The following is a 17104-nucleotide window of genomic DNA, read 5'->3' as shown; positions in this document are numbered from 1 at the left end:
TAAACTAATTTGTTTTTTATTTACACCCATATTTATATTCTTTACGGTAAGAAAACTTTTTCAAGACTAAAGGGGAAATCTATATAACCAATGTATTTATAGTTTTTTGCCATTTGACTACAAACAGACTACAAACTTTAATGATCTAACAAAAAAATTATGACAGTAATAGTCAATTATCACAGTAATAGTCAATTATCCCAGTTACCTCCAACAATAGGGCCTAACGTAGACCTTACCCAAAGCATGAAAGAGTTAACTATTGACACAAAATCTCAAACATCTCCTAAGAAACTAGACCTAGCAGCATGAAGGAGTTAACTATAGACACAAAATCGCAAACCTCTCCTAAGAAACTAGATCCACATAAACGTCATTATTAGATTTGCATGCGAATGTTAAAAGCGACTACAGTAAACTGACATTGAAACTATTAAAAACCTTGTATTTATAGTTTTAACCTCAGTTATCGTAAGAATGGAGTTTGAAGCACAATCGATTAAATTGCCAGTCTACAATTTTGACACTCTTGTTCAAGATTGTAATAAGAAAACAGAAAATCGTCATGGAAATTTATTGCCAAATAGTGTGCGAGCAATATTTTGTGGACCGTCAAATTGTGGAAAGACAAATGCTTTACTTGCTCTTTTAATACATCCCAATGGATTACGATTTAAAAATGTTTATGTGTACTCAAAATCGTTATATCAACCAAAATACAAATTCTTAGAAAACATTTTGCAACCAGTAGAGGGTGTTGGCTACTTTCCATTTAATGAACATGCGGATGTTGTAGAACCAAACAATGCGTTACCAAACTCAATATTTATATTTGATGACGTAGCATGTGAAAAACAAGATAATATTAAAGCTTTTTTTGCTATGGGAAGACACAAAGCTGTGGATTGCTTTTATTTATGTAAAACATATGCGCGCATTCCAAAACATTTAATACGTGACAATGTTAATTTACTAGTTTTATTCAAACAAGATGAAATGAATCTTAGACATATTTATGATGATCATGTAAATACTGATATGACATTTATAGAATTTAAAAAACTTTGCAACTCTTGTTGGAAAAATAAGGATGATTTTATAGTGATTGATAAAGATCGTGATATCAATGAAGGCAGATATAGAAAGTGTTTTGATTGTTTTATAAAATTAGAGAAATGATATTCTTTATAAACAGTTTCATTCAAGACATTGGTCAATCAACATGTCTTCTACACACTTGAAGCATTTGCGAAAACAAAAAGATATTCTTGGTCAAATTGCAAAAGCCAGTGATGCTATTCGACGAAAGCATAGACTGATGAAATTGGGCAAGGAAGAAATTGAACAGACTTTAAATAATACCTTTCAACCTATAGTGACACCAATTCAGAAATTAGTTGACGACATTGAAATTGTTAAACAAATTCGACCAGTAAAAATTGAAAGAGAGGGAGACCTTCCTTTAGAGTTTGAAGAAGATCAAGAAGTTAAGAGAGAGAATGATTCATTTTTAAGAGATGACTTATCATTTGCAACAGCTGCTGATGATGACGATAACGGTGATGATTATGATGATGATGATGATGATGATGATGGAGATGATAATGGAGATGGAGATAAATCAGAGAAAGATGGTGCTATTTTATATGTTTAAATGTTGGATGAAAAGGGAAAAGATTTAGATCCTTCATATGAAGTTCGTAAATTATCTAAAGGGCAATTAATGATTGGTAATTCAGGAATAAATTTTGAACAAAATAATATTAGTGTAGGTAATAAAACATATCCTGCAACGAAAGGTTTACTTGAGCTTTTATTCAAAAAAGTTTAAGAAGAAGCTGTTTTAAGTGTAGTTGATCGGGAAAATTATAAAAATATTGTAATATCAACTAATGCTCATAAAAAATATTACAAAGCAGATGGCGCTGTTAGAGATAAAAAGAGTTTAAAATATCTAAACTATATAGCAGTACATTCTGGTGAAGGTTTAATTCCAGAATATATGACTCAACAAGAAGATGCAAAAATTGATTATGTTTATTGGGATGATCCTAATGAATTGGTTGATCGTTTAAGATTGCTGTTGGCATCTCAAGCAGCTGGAAATCCCAGTCATAATAATGAGATTATATCAATTATTGAAGAGTTGAGAGAAGCTGGAATTGTTTATTAATTAACATTTGTAGAAATTTTTATCATTTTCATGATGAGTATCGACATATTCGGACGTCAGTTTAAAAGCACAGAAACTTCAAATCGAGGTCCACCAGGACTTGGTTTTAAGTTGACTGCTGAAGGAGATTTTAATATTGAAAATAAGAAACTTTGTAACGTAGCTGATGCCGAGAGCAACGGTGATGCAGTAAACTTGAATATTGTAAATAAAGTTATTGAATCTAAAGCAAACGCCATCTATGATGTAATCGGTTCCGTGAGAAATGATGTAAATGACAATGTAGTAAAGATTTTAGATTTAGAAGATTTGATAAAAAAATATTTTGAAAATCTAAGAATCAGTATTGAAAGAAATATAGAGATGATGTCTACCAACAAAGACATTATTTTACAATTATACAGCAGACTGCGCACACTTGAAGGTAATTAGCAATGGAGGATCAAAAACTACAGTTGCTGAAAGAGTTACATAAACCAGTGAGAAAAAATTATAAGCGAAGAAGTGTTGACATTCGATGTTTTGTCGAGACTTGGCAAGCTGATCTTGTTGAAATGCAACCTTATGCGAGAGAAAATAAAGGTTACAAGTACCTGTTAACCGTCATTGATACATTTTCAAAGTTTGCCTGGGCTGTTCCAGTAAAGTCCAAAAAAGGTGAAGATGTGACTGCGGCAATGAAATCTATTTTAATTAAAAAACGCATACCTAAAAATTTGCAAGTAGATAAAGGAAAAGAATTTTATAATTCACATTTTGAAAATCTTATTAAAAATTATAACATTAATTTGTATACTACTCATAGTAATTTGAAAGCGTCAATTTGTGAACGATTTAATCCTACTTTGAAGAATAAAATGTGGATGCAATTTAGTTTACGCGGTAATTAAAAATGGATAGATATATTAAGTGATTTAGTAAATGCGTAACAGTTGGATACATAACAGTTGGATAAACGAATCTTAATTATAATGTGTTTAAGAAAGGTTAAAATAAAAAATAAATTGAATTGTATGAATTTTTGTATTTATTTATCCTCTTTTTACAATAATTTACCATTTATATATTGAATATTTGACATTTGTTGAATAGCTTCATTTGATATTTGTTTACAGTGAAATGTGACAAGTTCCAGCAATAATGTCTCTAAATTTAAAACATTAGCTCTTCCCATCACTTTTTGAAGTATTCTACTGTAATATTTTTCAATAAAATCCGTGGCATGTTTTGTAGACTTTACATTATTTTTAAAGATTAATTCTGCAATAAACTTTACAATTATATCTCTACTATACTGCAAATTGAATTTTGATAGTTCTACATAGTTTTGTTCAACACAAGGAATAAGTTCATTAAAAATTGCAAATGAAGTTTCACTAAATGTAAATGATTGATCTAAACGCTCAATTGATATTAAACGATATGTAACACTAAAACGTATTGTAAACGTTTCACAATCCAGCACTGATGCATCGCAATCTCCGTTGAAAAATCGCATTATATGTTTTACTGCATCACACAATAGGCGCCATTTTTGAAGCTCCAAAGACAATGATACTCGTGGATGGCTGCTTCTTAGTTGAATTTTAGGTATTATATTCCCATTTATGTTTAGTTCTGCTCCAACGACAACTTGCTTTGTAAATGATGGATTCAAGTTGTAAATTTTTGATAATAACATTTCTCTGCATGGTAAATATGACATTTTATGTCTTCTACTGGTCAACTCCCTCAGGAACAAACTCTATCTGATTGTAAGGTCCTCCACGATTTCTTAAATATACACCACCTCTGACAGCTTCAGCTTTTAGACTGTTAAAAAGATTTGCATCCTCTTCAAATATTTTTAGCATTCTTGGTGGTAGGAAAATGTTAAATTCATTATTTATTTCAGCAACAATTTTCGGACCAAATTTCGTATCAATTTTTCGAATGTCTGTTACTTTATAGAATGCATCGATGATTAACTCCTTTGTTGTTTTCGTGACAAAGACTTTGCTTGCTTTGTTTAACTTATCGAAATTCATTTTTATCACTTAAATTTAAATTTTCAAATTTTTTTATTAAAATATTTAACTGTGACCTTGCTTCAATTAAACTTTTAACTTTATGTATTTCTTGAATTAATTTGTTCAAGCGCACTTGAATTTCACGACGTTGTTCTGCTAATATGTTCATTAACCAACTTAAACTGCAGGAATGATTTCGTTTATAAAAATTGCCCTCTTTATATACATGAGATATGACCTATTTGACCTTCAAGTTAATTATAGATTTCTTGGAATTTCGGTAAGATCAAAAGCATTCTTATGAAAAGAACCGAAAATGTTTGTAAAAATTTCTTAGATAAGAATCTAATAAACAGTGATTTGCAATATTTAGACGAAAATAATAATTCCAAGAATAAAATAAGTAAAAAACAAAAACAGGAAATACCAATGATAATGAGTCATCAATAAAAAATTCCAAAATTCTGAGTCATCAACCCCACTTTGCGAAAAACAAAGAATGCACCCTGTAAAAAACGAAAACAGGAAATACCAATGATAATGAGTCATCAACCCCATTTTGCGAAAATCAAAGAAATTATGCGTCATCGTTAAAGAATGCACCCTGTAAAAAACAAAAACAGGAAATTCCAATGATAATGAGTCATCAACCCCATTTTGCGAAAAACAAAGAAATTATGTGTCATCGTTAAAGAATGCACCCTGTAAAAAACAAAAACAGGAAATACCAATGATAATGAGTCATCAATAAAACATTCCAAAATTCTGAGTCATTAACCCCTATGGAAAATTCTAGGATTGTTTTATAATTCCAAGAAATTAGATAAATTCCAAGAATCACATTCGCATCATGATCTCAATATCCCCCCCCCGAAAATTCTAGGAAGTATGACGTCATATCTGGCTCAGCATAAAAGTCTGAATATCCCCCCCCCCAAGGGTTTGAGTCTTGGCTAAGTGGTTTAAGTCTGGGCTAAAAGTGTCGGTAACATGTCGGTGCAGGGATCTTGGTCCAGAACCGGCCCTGTCTATATATTCTATTCATAGTTTAAATTTCATTAATTTTACTTATCAATATATAAAAACGAAAAAAGGTATTTTCAAAAAAATCAAAATTTTGAAACTCCATAACTCAAAAAATATTTTATTAAATTAAAAAAAAATAATATTTACACTTCTACTAATAATAGTAACATTTTAGCAAAGTTTAGAGAAAATTCATTTTTTTACCTGGACAGTTGAGGAATTTTGCCCCATATGTTCGTAATTTGTGGTTACGTTTAATTTTTTTACTCTGAATCCCTTTGAGATCCCAAGATGAAACTTATAGGACATGTAAAGCACATTTGCCCTAACATTTAGTAAAATTTAAAAAAAATCGAAGATGATGTTTTTTCAAAAACGGATTTTTAATTTTTCAAAATTTCAAAAAAAAATTTTTTGAATTTTTTTTATATTAATTTTAACTTAAAATATACTTAAAGACAAAGAAATCCTTTTTTTTAAATCAAAAATCGGTTAATTATAACCAAACTTTCAAAAAAAAGACAAAAATTTTGAAAATGCCATATTTTTGGTAATGTTCAAAATTTTGAACAAATATTTGGTGGAGTTGTTTATCACTATAAAAGTAATAAATTTACAAAATTACAGCCAAATCCCAACAAGTCATGAATATAAGTGTGTTGAACTGACGTGGAATCCACCAGTAGCGAAAATTTGGATGAAGACGGTTTAAAATCTATAGAAAATATTATGAGAAATTCTAATGCATACACAAAATCTCATATGATGATGTCAGATCTAATTTACATAGAAGCTGAATTAGGAAGACAAATAATGAAGAAATTCCTGAGTTACAATTATTGTTCACGTTGAAAAAAAGCTTTAATAAAAATAGATACAATTCTCAAAGTTTTAAAGAAGTTGCTGCAATTTTTAATACAAAACTCTGAAGAAGAAATACCAGAATCTTATAAAACAATTTATAATAAATCTACGAAGGAATTAAAATTGGTTAGTAATTTAGATCCGAATGTTGAACCATGGATTTATCCCATATTTTATCCACTTGGAAATAAGGGTTATAATATTAATATAATTAGTAGTGATAGTGATTAGAGAATTAGAAATCATACTATTTCTAGGGCTGCCTACATTAAATACAAAATTGCTGTAAGAGATAAAGAATTTAATCAATTTTTATATGGAGGTAGATTGTTTCAACAATGGGTGGTTGAAAATGATGTAAAAATAGTTATATTTTTACATTATCGTCGAAGAAATAATAATAAAGCGTATGAACGACCAAATGGATTTATTGTTGATGCATCTATTGTTATCACAAATGCGAATGGTGAGGTAACTGTTAATCATAATGAAATACATCATTATGAAGAAAATAGATATGTTGGTCCAGTTAAGGCAGTTTAGCGAATTCTAAGTAAACCTTTAGAGAAAAAGAGTCATAGCGTTAATCGCTTACCCATACATTTGCCAAATTAACAGAATGTTATTATTCGAGAAGAAAAAGATAGTAACGGCATTTCTTTCAATTTAAATACAAAACTTTGGATTATTTTAAACTTAACCAACGAGATAGTAATGCTCAAAAGTATTATTATTCAGATATACCAGAGCATTATACATGGGTAACAAAATTTCTTGAATGGAAACAAAGAATTCGTAAAGTAAAAGTATAGGGAAGAATGTATTCAGTTAATCCACATCAATTGGAGTTATTTCATCTTAGATTATTGTAGCTTACAGTAAAAGGAGCAACTTCTTTTAAAAGTTTGAGAACAGTTAATGGAGTTGTTTATGAATCTTTTACAACTGCTTGTTTGGCATTAGGACTTGTAGAAGATGATAGTGAGTGGATTAGGACAATCGAAGAAGCTGCATTATGGATGATGCCTCGTTCACTTCGCCAATTATTCACAAGAATTTTAATTCAATGTCATCCTGTACATCCGGATAAACTATATATGGGAAAAATTTAAGGTTCAAATGTCAGAAAATTATTAAAAAATAAACGACATTGAAGCTGAACAAAGGGCTTGTAGAAATATTAAAACAATGTTATTTAACGAAGGATATAATTTAACTGACTTTCAGGGGTTATTAGATATACAAGATGAAATTTTTACTGAACAAGTTAATGATATAAAGATTGCAGAACATATTAACATAGGAGAACAGAATTATGCTGAATTAAATCTAAAACAAAAATTTGTAGTTGATTATGTACTTGATGCCCTAAAGGATTCTTCTTTTGATGGTTCTATGGCAATTGTTAAGAAGTAAAGGAATAAATGTATGCAACATGGCATTTACAGGTATAGCTGCGACTCTGCTTCCTAATGGAAAAACTGTTCATAAAGTTTTAGGCTTACCCGTTCCATTATACAGTGATTCATCTTTAAACATTAAAGTTCAATCTTTAGAAGGCCTCTTTTTAAAAAATATAGATGTTTTTATTTGGGATGAAGCACCAATGGCTCCAAAATATGCTTTACAAATTATGGATTATTTATTCCAACGAACCTTTTGGTGGTGAAATTGTAATTATAGGCGGAAATTTTCGACAAACTTTACCAATTAAAGAACGGGGTACTAAATCAGAAATAGTAAATTTATCAATAAAAAATAGTAAACTATAGAAATATTTCAAAAAATACACATTAACATATAATATGAGAGCTTTACCACAACAAACAGAATTTGTAGATTTTTTACTTAAAGTTGTCAATGGTGAATTAAATGATGCAGATGATAATGTTATATTACCAGAACATATTATTCAAAAAGGGAATAGGTACACAAAATTTAAAATAAAATTTAATCCGTTAAAGATAAAATGTTTTTAATTACTACCCAACGGGATGTTGCCAATGGTAACGATTGGTTCAATAATGGGCCATGCTTGGTGCCCAATGGTTTTTTCTTGGCAAAACAATTGGCAACCATCATTGGACCACCATTGGTTTTGGGATGATCACGCTACTGCTAAGCATCGGGCCAATATTATTTGCCAAGGAATTGTCAGAGAAACAAAATCGATTTTCAAAAGCTTGATTTTTTAATGGCAGCCAACAAAAAACCAAGGTTTTGAAAATTGATTTTTTTAACTATTAATTAAAATTTATTTTAAAGAAATATATTTTTCAAAAATTTATTTTAAAAAAATATATTTTTTTTAAATTAATAGAACATATTAATTTAATTTTTCACTTCTGGTAAAACAAAGGTGAAAGACTGATAAAAATTCCCTCACCGTATATCTCATAGTGGAGGGATGCCTGTGAATGTCTTTGCGGGAGAGGAGCAGGTAGTTATAGAGTCAGTGTAACAGGTCACAGGCGAGAAGAAATCACTAGCATGCACTCTGGCGGCGCTTGTCGGAACTGTTTTCTAACGCGCATGCATATCCTGACATTATCGGCACAGCGCTTGGCAACCAACGTTGCGCCAATTCCGACAAGCGCCGCCAGAGTGCATGCTAGTGATTTCTTCTTGCTTGTTACCACTGACTCTATAAGTACCTGCTCCTCTCCCGCAAAGACATTCACAGGCATCCCTCCACTGTGAGATATACGGTGAGGGAATTTTTATCAGTCTTTCACCTTTGTTTTACCAGAGGTGAATAATTAAATTAATATGTTCTATTAATTTAAAAAAATATTTTTTAAAAATATATATTTTTGAAAAATATATTTTTTTAAAATAAATTTTAATTAATATTTGAAAAAATAAATTTTTAAACCCTTGGTTTTTTTTTGGCTGCCAATAAAAAATCAAGCTTTTGAAAATCGATTTTGTTTCCTTGGCAATTCTTTGGCAACTAATATTGGCCCGATGCTTGGCTACCGATCATTGGCAGTAGCGTGATCATCCCAAGCTAAAACCAATGGTGGTCCAATGATGGTTGCCATTAATGTTCCAATAATGGAACGGAGTTCGCCAAGCATGGTCCATTATTGAACCAATCGTTTACTTCCCATTGGGTATGTGTGTATCTTTAGAGTAATATTAGAAACTTTTCGGTGTAAAAACATTTCCATTTTTAATAGCAGAAAGAAAAGGGGCGTGCGTAGCGCGCAAAAATAGTGACTAGTATAAATAAGAATGTCTCTCTTTACCTAATTTGCATATGTACTCGTTTCATATTAAGGATACAAACAGTACCGCTTAATAACTTTTGCCCACCCTACAGCGATTAAACACTTTACAGAAAGTTGTATATTTTGTTTATTACTAAAGATAAAAATCTCAAAAAGGTCTCTTTTTAAAGCTCCTTTCCTGAGCTTTAACACTTTATAAAACAAAAATTAAAAAAATTAATTTGTTAATGTTTAAAAAATGTTATTGCAACATAAAATTTAAAAACTTTTTTGGTTTTTTTTAAGCGATACAATTGTTTAGAAAATCATCGCATGTAAATCACACTTATATCATTTTAAAGCTAGTTTTATCACCTTTAAAACGCATTTTTTAAATTTATTTTTGATAATTTCTAAAAATAATATGATCATTTCTTTAAATAATTAGCTATTTTTTTCAATTGTTGATTACTCAAAAACGGTTCGTTTAAAAAAAATTTTAAGAACATAAATTGTTCATTTTTCATGTAGAATTAGAAAAGAAATATACAAAATTTTTTTTAAAAAAATTTTTTTTTGCATTTTTTATATTTTTTTAAGTTTTAATTTCTATAAATTCGCAACGTTTACTCACCACAACAAACAAATAAATTTATTGTTGTATGTATGTAATTATTTTCAACTAAGCAATTATTTAAAAAACTTTTGATTAGTTTACAAACAATAAACTTAATTATATTATCAAAAGTTATTTAAATGGTTGCTGAGTTAAAATTATTGAAAATAATTTATGTTCTTAAAAAATTTTTTTTAAACGAACTGGTTTTGAGTTATTAACAATTAAAAAAAGTGACTAATTATTTAAACAAATAATCATATTATTTTTAATAATTATCGAAAATAAATTTTTAAAAATGCGTTTTAAAGGTGACAAAACTAGCTATAAAATGATATAAGTGTGATTTACATGCGATGATTTTCTAAACAACTGTATCGTTTTAAAAAAACAAAAAAAAATTGAAAAATTTTATGTTGCAATAACATTTTTTAAACATTAACAAATTAATTTTTTGAATTTTGTTTTATACAGTGTTAAAGCTTAGAAAAAGAGCTTTAAAAAGAGACCTTTTTAAGCTTTTTATCTTTAATAATAAACAAAATACAAAACTTTTTGTAAAGTGTTTAATCGCTGTAGGGTGGGCAAAAGTTATTGAGCCGCACTGTATATTAATAATATTTTTAACTTAAAATAGATAAAATACTATATTATTATTATACCATATTATTATTATTATACTACTATTATTTCTTCTAAATAACTTTGTCAGCCAAAGTAGTACTTATGTTTTTCAAAATTGTGTTTATTGTTATTATGATGCGTTTGGCTCAAATAAAAGAACCTTATTTTCAAGTTAGTAAGAATTTCCTAACCAAACTTTTATTGTTGAAAATGTCTAATTATTTCTTCAAGTGTGCCACAGCAAACCCTTTCTATGCGTGTAGACCTTTATACTTAACAAAGTAAATTTTTTAATATAAATTCTATGAGAATTGAGATTTAACAAACTGCCTTGATTGTCGACACTTAGAGTATACTTTTTTAATAAAGTGATTTATTGTAAAAATTGTACCTTATTTGCAGTTGTTACAAGTCACGATGAGAACAGATATTTTTTCCAAAATTCAGCAGATTCGTTTGAAATGTAAAATATTTATCAAAAATGTAATCAAACTTATTTTTTATGAAAAATCTCATATTTTTTCTAAATAGGACTTAAAAATTAATGAAAAAAAACTTTTTTAAGTTTTTTCATTTCGAAACAATATTAGTGCTGCCATCTCTATGGAACTGTTACGTACTATTACGTTGAGCCAAAAATTATAATTAATTAATAAAAATTGTTATAAAAAATTATTTGTCTTCAATTTAGAAATGTTATAGATGATTCTTGATATTGTAACAAGCGACATTCATTTTGTGCAGTTGTTACAATTTACACGTTGTCACTCAAATGCTTCTAGTTAATTAAATAATAGATATAGAGCTAAATCAATTATGGTCTTTTAAAACTAGATAATATACCTTTGATTTAACTGTATGACCAAACAAATTGGAGTTATACTCTAACCACTGTGACTGATTTTATCAAAATTGTAACAACTGCACCTAGTCTTCTTTACTTTATATACATCAATCGATTCGTCTTGACGCAAAGAATAAAATTTTTGATTTATTTTTAAATAAATAATGACATTTTATTGTACAGCATCATACTTTCTAAGCAAAAATGAATTTTTTAAAAGTGTAAACTCTTTGTCTAAAATTAGGTTTAATTCTATAAATTTATACATATACAATATAAACTTCACCGTCAACTATTGTCCAGTACACACCACTGGCCACTGGCACTCCACTGGCGAGAAAACTCATTAGACGGATGGTCCAGGCAAATGCGAGTACTCCTAATTTTCAAATCGCTCTGTAGGCGCAAATTTCTCATTGGCTTATTGGAAAGTACTGTAATTTCTCATTTTGAATCTGAATCCTAATTCTAAAATTTTTAATATGTAAAATTTATAAATCAATTAATTGTACAAAATAAATTATTTTATCTTAAAAAATTGTTCGGGAAAATTTTTGAAAAATAATAATGTCTCATAAACTAAAAATCATTTGTCATCAAAATTAATTCTACTCCTTTCTTTCTCATTGGCTCATTGGAAAGTACTGTAATTTTTCATTATGGAAATCTTTATTTTATTCTCATTGTCAATTATATGTAGCTTTATCTAGATGCAAAAATCCTAATGATTTGTTTATTGAGTGTAACAACGAAAACGATGAAAACTCAAAATATATAAGTAACATTGTAATGGAATCAAATTTTTGAGTAGTAAAGGTATAACTATACATGTTTTAGTATCGATTAAGAGACATTACTATAATTTTGTATAATTTTTTACAATTTTTATGGATTTTATATAATCTTTACATAAGACATGACTAATTCATTTTTATTTAGATTTTGAGATAAGAAATTTGTTACTTCCCCGTAGTGTATCTTTGAAAGAAATAATTTCAATAAATACTGATTTAAATGAATTTGGCTAAAAATCAATATTGATAATAATTAATATTATAAATTATTAGGTATTACTTAATTTTTAATTTAAAACTTAATTTTAAATTAAATATAGGGGGTTGGCGCGCGAAGCGCGCAGGGGGGTGAATCCTCCCTAGTAATATAAAAAATTGTTAACGTCGTAGCAGACGTTAACTATTAACATTATCATTTAAGATAATAGTGAAGAGCCTGTTCAGGCCCAAGTATAAATGTCCGGAGCTATGACGGAGTTAAACACCGGCATGGTACAGACTCAGTACTGACCGTCAGTACTAACTCTCGGAACCCGATCAGTACTGGGAGTATACTGACTCCAAAACTGAATCAGTACTACATCGGAGTTAAAAAAGTATTAAAATCAGTACTGGTAGAAAACTGGCATAACACCAAATCAGTACTGCGAAGGAGTTAAAAAACAATCAAAATTTGTTATAATGGCATTAAACCGGCCACTATTAATAAGAACATCGTTTTATATACTAACTATTGTATCCAAGATTTTTAAAAACATTATTCATCAACAATGAATTATATTATAACATCAAACATATATATGTATATATATGGTGGATATCACGTCAAAAGTCCACCTAAAAAAAATGTTGTCCAATTATTCCCAAATTTTTTTTATGATATGCCCTATAGGTTAGTAACTTGTCGGATAAATATTTTTGAATTTTATAAAAAATTGTCCGAGGGGGAGGGGGTAAAAGTTCTGAACTTTTGCGTGACACGCTCCACTTCGATTATTTCTTATAATTAGAGGAAAAATTTTTTTAAAAAATTAGGATATGGGTTTTTTAGATTTTTTCATGGGTTTTCGAATGGCACAGTCTATTTTCAAAAAATTTTTTATTTTGACACATATTTTGAAAAAATAAAAATAAATTTTCACTTTACGCATCTTTGGGTCCATTTTTTTTTTCCTTTTATTTTTGAAAGAAAGCTGAGCTTTTTTCTGATGAAATACTTGTTTTCCAAAAAACCGTTTTTTTTTGTTTTCAAGAAATGAATTTTTGAATATTGTGCATCACGACATCGCGCCGCAATTTAATTTATAAAACATTACATTGAACTATTTTCTGCATTTTACAGGGTCGAGACTGACATTAGAACAATATAATGCCTGCATTATAGTTTTTTTTATTTTTTTAAATGAAAAAAAATTTAATTTTTTAAAATTTTTATCAAAATTTTTTTGCAATTTTATTTTTAATTTAATGCCTGTATTTTATTTTTTTGTTGGCTTTTTTTACATTAGCTGTTCTCAACTTTGTCTCTGCATTTTTTGTTTTAGTGCCCATACTTTTTGAATCTTTTGATGCTGGAAACTCCACATAATTTAAAGCCAACGAAGTTATTTTAAGGAACAATTTTTCGTCATTTGTAGGAATATCCTGTCGAGTCAAAAGATTAGAAAAATAAGGGCACTAAAACAAAAAGTACAGAGACAAAGTCGAGAACAGCTAAAGTAAAAAAGCCAACAAAAAGAAAAAATAAAATACCAGTTTCGAAAATGTAACGAAATCAGTAGGTATTTTGAAATATTTAAAAATTGGAGAAAATTTTTCAACATCAAAAAATAAAAAAAAATGGGAAGAAATGAAAATAAAAAAAATGTAGGCATTAAATTAGAAATAAAAGTCTAAACAAATTTTTTTTTTAAATTTTGTTAAAAATTTTAAAAAATTAAATTTTTTTTTAATTAAAAAAAATAAAAAAAAACTATAATACAGGCATCATATTATTCTAATGTCAGTCTCGACCCTGTAAAATGCAGAAAATAGTTCAATGTAATGTTTTATAAATTAAATTGCGGCGCGATGTCGTGATGCACAATATTCAAAAATTCATTTCTTGAAAACAAAAAAAACGGTTTTTTGGAAAACAAGTATTTCATCAGAAAAAAGCTCAGCTTTCTTTCAAAAATAAAAGGAAAAAGAAAAAATGGACCCAAAGATGCGTAAAGTGAAAATTTATTTTTATTTTTTCAAAATTTGTGGCAAAATAAAAAAATTTTTAAAAATAGACTGTGCCATTCGAAAACCCATGAAAATGCCATTATAACAAATTTTGATTGTTTTTTAACTCCTTCGCAGTACTGATTTGGTGTTATGCCAGTTTTCTACCAGTACTGATTTTAATACTTTTTTAACTCCGATGTAGTACTGATTCAGTTTTGGAGTCAGTATACTCCCAGTACTGATCGGGTTCCGAGAGTTAGTACTGACGGTCAGTACTGAGTCTGTACCATGCCGGTGTTTAACTCCGTCATAGCTCCGGACATTTATACTTGGGCCTGAACAGGCTCTTCACTATTATCTTAAATGATAATGTTAATAGTTAACGTCTGCTACGACGTTAGCAATTTTTTATATTACTAGGGAGGATTCGCCCCCCTGCGCGCTTCGCGCGCCAACCCCCTATATTTAATTTAAAATTAAGTTTTAAATTAAAAATTAAGTAATACCTAATAATTTATAATATTAATTATTATCAATATTGATTTTTAGCCAAATTCATTTAAATCAGTATTTATTGAAATTATTTCTTTCCAAGATACACTACGGGGAAGTAACAAATTTCTTATCTCAAAATCTAAATAAAAATGAATTAGTCATGTCTTATGTAAAGATTATATAAAATCCATAAAAATTGTAAAAAATTATACAAAATTATAGTAATGTCTCTTAATCGATACTAACACATGTATTTATACCTTTACTACTCAAAAATTTGATTCCATTACAATGTTACTTATATATTTTGAGTTTTCATCGTTTTCGTTGTTACACTCAATAAACAAATCATTAGGATTTTTGCATCTAGATAAAGCTACATATAATTGACAATGAGAATAAAATAAAGATTTCCATAATGAAAAATTACAGTACTTTCCAATGAGAAAATGTCAATTTTTTATAATATAAAAAAAAAGTTAAGAAAAATTAATTTTTCAATAATTTGTTTAAACAATAATTTTTTATTGTTAAAAAAAGAGTGAAGGACATCATGGAATTTTCTAGAAAAATTATTTTCTCAAAATTTGAACCTTCCTTAATAAGTGGTTAAATTTTTAAAGAAGTGATTTTTGATGTTTTTGAGAAAAAAATTTTGTTTTTTGCATCGAATCGAATAGCGCTATCAGTTTTTAATGAAAATCAATTTTTCTTCATTTGTTTATAACAAATTGTTTAAAAATTTTTTTTTTTAATTTTTAACGTCAAAAATTATTATTATGATCCTATGCCAGGATCCCAATAGTTACTTTTTATATTATGCGTTCCTGTGCTCATGACCATTAATAGGTTAAAAAAGGAAAATAATGTTTATAAAAAAGTTAAAAATATATTGTTAAATTATTTATAATAATAATATATACGTATGTAATTAATAAATGTATTAGGGGCGAACAGTAAAGGTCATATCATCTTTTAAAATATACTGATATAGGCGCTGCTTAGTTAGCGCAACGCACAAAAACTCGTAGCGCAAACTTCAAAAATTTTTTTCTCAAAAACATCAAAAATCACTTCTTTAAAAATTTAACCACTTATTAAGGAAGGTTCAAATTTTAAGAAAATAATTTTTCTAGAAAATTCCATGATGTCCTTTGCTCTTTTTTTTAACAATAAAAAATTATTGTTTAAACAAATTATTGAAAAATTAATTTTTCTTAACTTTTTTTTAATATTATAAAAAATTGACATTTTTTCTACAATTTTGAATAAATGACTTTTTCTTGTAGAATCAATAGTTTTCGAAATAAAAATTCTCAAAAAAAGTCATTTTTTTCAGTTTCCGATTTTTCAAATCTAAATATCTTGCAAAAAAAATTTTTTGCAAAACTGTTTGGAACAGTTATTTAGTACCCCAAGTACTACAAAATTACAAACTTTAAGAAAAATCAGTGATCCACTATTTGCTTTTATTATGGAACTGCCCATATATTAATTAATTAATTAATTTATTAATTATTATTAATTAAATAGGTATATCATAATAATAATGAATTATTATTTATTAATTATTTTTACTATTATGTATTATTAATAAGGGTCAGTCCACTGACTTTCGTCTGGGGGTTGTTGCGGCTATATTTTGAAAAAATCTGGTTTCCATATAAATATGTAAAACTAGAAGACTTCCTGATTCCATTAAGCATAACATTATTCCGAAAATTTTGTTTTTTAAAATTTTATTATTAATCAAAAGTTGGACTCTCAGAGTGTTATTTTGTAACCTTAAATTTTGCACTTTTTTAAAATCGTTTATATTCAATAACTATTTTATGTAATACATTAGAACTTACCAAAAGCATTAGAGGTGTGCAAAAAGCTCGAAAAGCCGAGCCGAGCCGAGCCGAGCCCGAGCCGGGCTCGATGTATCGGGTACCCGAAATTTTCGAGTACCCGAAATTTTCGAGTACTCGATTTAATTCGAGCTTTTAAATTAAAAAATTTTTTTTTTTTTACAAAAAAAAATTTAATTAAAAATTAATGTAGAAAATTTTAGATTTTCTCAAGGGCTCGAATCAAATCGAGTACTCGAAAATTTCGAGTACCCGAAAGTTTCGGGTACCCGAAAAATTCGAGTACCCAAAATTATTCGAGCTTTTTATAAAGCTCGGCTCGAGCTCGAACTGAATAGGCTCGGCTCGGCTCGAAAAATGAAAAGCTCGAAAATACCCGCTCG

This window comes from Leptopilina heterotoma, unplaced genomic scaffold, assembly GCF_015476425.1.
Source record: "Leptopilina heterotoma isolate Lh14 unplaced genomic scaffold, ASM1547642v1 Lhet_70, whole genome shotgun sequence".
Lineage (NCBI taxonomy): Eukaryota > Metazoa > Arthropoda > Insecta > Hymenoptera > Figitidae > Leptopilina > Leptopilina heterotoma.
This window is presented reverse-complemented; position numbering follows the sequence as displayed.